At 33.3% G+C, this 3,909-nt stretch overlaps 2 non-coding genes across 2 annotated transcripts; both read right to left on the bottom strand.

Annotated features, from left to right (window-relative positions):
* Nucleotides 1-473: 473 nt before the first annotated feature.
* Nucleotides 474-546, bottom strand: trnav-cac (transfer RNA valine (anticodon CAC)). The gene has a single exon. It is a non-coding gene; the product is annotated as a tRNA-Val (tRNA).
* A 344-nt stretch (nucleotides 547-890) lies between these two features.
* On the bottom strand, nucleotides 891-963 carry trnav-aac (transfer RNA valine (anticodon AAC)). The gene has a single exon. It is a non-coding gene; the product is annotated as a tRNA-Val (tRNA).
* Nucleotides 964-3,909: the final 2,946 nt, after the last annotated feature.

The following is a 3,909-nucleotide window of genomic DNA, read 5'->3' as shown; positions in this document are numbered from 1 at the left end:
ATTTGACTCTGGCTGACGGGTCATGACGTGCCAAAGCAAGAGACTTATTAGAGCTTCAATGGGGCATGGGAAGAGGAAGAATGAAGATCAAAGGGAATACATAGAAAAAACCTCTGCCACATATGGAAAGAAAGAGAGAGATGTTAAAACAGGAGGAGTAAAGGGATAATAATGAGATAGATAGCAGTGAGAGCACAAGATAGAGGTTAGGAGGGTCAAGACCACTATGTATTCAAAAATAACCATTATGTCTTGGAAAGATCAAAACTGTGAAAGAACCAGACTGCTGACTGCTGATTCTAGTGCGCCATCTTGTGGAGGATTAGTTGAGTTTTACAATCATTATGAAAAAAAAAAGTTATTTATATTAGTGTGCAGGCCTGTGAAAATCAAAATGTTTTGTATAGTATACATGAAACAGAATAATTTAGAGACGTTAAAAATAAAAATAAAATGTTTTTTGTGCAAAATCATGTTTCCGCCCGGTTTCGAACCGGGGACCTTTCGCGTGTGAGGCGAACGTGATAACCACTACACTACGGAAACCTACATGTGAAATGCCTGGATATGAAACAGAATAAAATTACACAACAAGAGTATGGCTGTTTCATTAGGAAAACTATGTAATTAGTTTTTATTGGTAATAACTAGTTAATAACTAGTTAGTAACACAGTAATAACCGTACGCTGGTAAATGTGTGCTGTCATTTTGATCTTTACACCACGGTGAATGGCTTTGCTCCCATAACTCCTCAAAAGGCATTTTTCTGTTGAAAACATTAAAAATACTCTTAGTCTTACTCTATAGGCTTTAATCAGCTTTTATATAACTAGTCACATTCAAAATATTGTGTTAAAATCATTAAAAATAATAAATAATTACAATAATTTGTTTCCGCCCGGTTTCGAACCGGGGACCTTTCGCGTGTTAGGCGAACGTGATAACCACTACACTACGGAAACCTCCATGGTACCGAGGAACAATGGTGTCGTCATTACACAACTGGAAACTAGTCAAATTCCTTTAAGGTACAAATATATTGTAGTATTCAGTAGTTTTAACCTTATGAGAAAGCATCTATTATATTGCTTTAATGATGTAACAAAACACTAGTCAATGCCATGTGGCTATTACACTTATGTTCCATCGAACATAAGATAAAGTCTTGTTTTCTAAGAAACTGATCAAAATTAAATTTAGATCTAATAAAGAAAAAAATCTAATTTATTCAATCTAGTTTTCATTCCCCAATGGGAAGTCTTCAATTTGCATCTAACTGTGTATCTATGTGAATGTAAATGTATCTTGATCTCAAAACCTTGAGAAAAAAATTATATTGTAAAATATTATGATGATGTAAAATAACAGTTTTCTATTTTAATATATATTCAAATCTAATTTATTCCTGTGAAGCAAAGCTAAATTTTCAGCATCATTACTCCAGTCTTCAGTGTCACATGATCCTTCAGAAATCATTCTAGAAGTGATAGCAAAGATTTATATTGTTAGAAAAGATTTATATTTTAAATAAATGCTGTTCTTTTAAACTTTTTATTCATCAAGGAATCCTGAAAAAAGTATGCAGTTTGCAAAAAAAAATATTTGGTGGCAAACCAGTTTCCAACACTAATAATAAATCAGCATATTAGAATAATTCCTTACAGATCATGTGACACTTTATACTGGAGTAATGGCTGATGGAAATTCAGCTTTACATCACAGAAATAAATTATATTTTAAATGATATTAAAATAGAAACCATTATTTTATATTGTAATAAGATTTTGCAAGATTACTGTATTGTTTCTGTATTCTTGATCAAATAAATGCAGCCGACAGAGATGGGAAGATTCACAGATTTGCTCGGTGCATCTGCAAAAAAAGTTAACGATGTGATGCATTGATTTACAAAAGTGTGCATCGGATTATTTATCGAACTATTTATTTAATTACTAGTGGATGCCCTAATACTTTTATTGTTTAGAAAGTTTGGATTTCTCCTCTCTAAACAGTTTAATATAGTGATTTAAATGCTTTAAAGAGCAATTTTAGATTGCTCTTTGATTTAACTATAAAAGGTACAGCTGTAATAAAACCAGAGAGAAAGGCTCCATGGCTATAATATTAAGTGAGGGAGTATCATCGTGTTCCTACTGGTCAGTGTTAGAGGAACTCGGCTAAACCTGACAGTTAGCCTGCCTTAGACCAGTTTCCCAGAGGCTGATTTATGTTAAATTTGCTTTATGGAACCACATCATTTGACAATGAGTCAGACTAACTGAAATAAGCTTGGTAGACGTGCTTCATGAAACAGGACTCGAAGCGTGGGAATAAAAAAAAAAAATCTCCCCGGTTGAAGCTAACGTTACCCCATCAACCGCCAACAGAGCACATAGGCTGCCAAATAAAATACACTGTCAAGGTCCAGAAAGGTATGAAAGACATCCAGAATAGTCCATCTGCCACCAGTGGTTCAACTGTAACATTATAAAGCTATAAAATGCATCTTAGAGCTGAAAATAATCTGCACTGACATGTTAAAATAATGTCAAGTGCCATTGTTTGTCTCAAGATGCAAACGAGCATTTTTTTTTCCTAAGGCATTTTTATTAAAGCTGCTTAAATATCTTAATTTAACTAAAACCTAGTCCTGGATTAAGCTAAGGCCTGTCTGTGAAACCAGGACTTTGAGGCCTTAATTTTGTGGAAGAATAAGGGAGATAACGACTTTTTAAAACGATAGCAAATAATGACCTGCGAAGCGCGCGCCTAAAGTCGAGTAACAGTTAGTTGTCGACTGCAGTTTAGTTCACTCTACACAGCACAAACTCGATCTCACATTTAAGTCAGTGGTTATTAAATATGGTATCGTAATTCAGTCGTTCATATGTTGAACTGTGTTCAGTTCCTGAGTGAACAAACTAGCCTTTCGTGTAATTCGCCACACGATGTTGTAGTCGACAAAAAACAGGTTTATCCTTTACGTGAACATGTATATTAAGTGTGTGGGTAATATTATCCTTTACCTTGTGTAATTTTGTTCGTGGTTTTTGAGGATGAGAGGATGTCACACAGCCTGTTCATCTTGATATCGTCTTTAAGGTGTTTGTTTGTTCGCAAATGAATTGAACGAATCTTTCAAGTGAACGAATCGAATTTAAATGCAAGTTACAAATTAAAATTGATTTACAAATTCAAAGGTAAAAAAAATTATTATTCATTTTTAGACAAAAAAAAATACATCTGAAAAATAGCGTGTTTATGTTTTCCATCACGTTTAATGTTGTAAAACACCTCAAAATGATTCAGTGGCTCAAACTGAACAGAATTATGAAATCGTTTGTAAATAAATTATATTTTAATAACATTAAAATTGAATGCTTAGAAATACATAAATGTCTTAGTAAGATTATATTTAGATGCTTAGTTTTATGAACAAAGCTCTGTAGTTTCTAAACATATAATGCAATGCAATCCAATGATGATTGAAATGATGATACAGCCTGCAGTATCATATTTGTTACTCAGATTTTAAGATGACTTTCTAAAAAGTGATGTATAATCCAGTAAGCCTTTTCTTTTAGTACAGTAAATATTCATCTTGAAATATTATTAGCAATATAAATGTCATTCTTACATTAACTTTAGAAAAATCATTGACGATTTCACAGCAGATCAGTGTATGACAATCTGAAGCTGGACATTTTATACTAAATGGCCTTTTACGTGGTAAAAAGTTTGAAATATCAGATGACAGAATGCATAGACCATGTTGATAATTTAGAGGCCCAAGAAACTTGCATATCAAATATATTGCAGTAGGTTTTATATGGTTACGCCGGTTTTTTCAGCAGGTTACTGGCATCCCACTCAACTTCTCACTTTTTGTATGTCTGTCTGTCTCCATC

This window comes from Carassius carassius, chromosome 30 (genome assembly GCF_963082965.1).
Source record: "Carassius carassius chromosome 30, fCarCar2.1, whole genome shotgun sequence".
Classification (NCBI taxonomy): domain Eukaryota; kingdom Metazoa; phylum Chordata; class Actinopteri; order Cypriniformes; family Cyprinidae; genus Carassius; species Carassius carassius.
The sequence above is the reverse complement of the archived record's forward strand: the minus strand, read 5'-3'. Positions and strand labels throughout refer to the sequence as shown.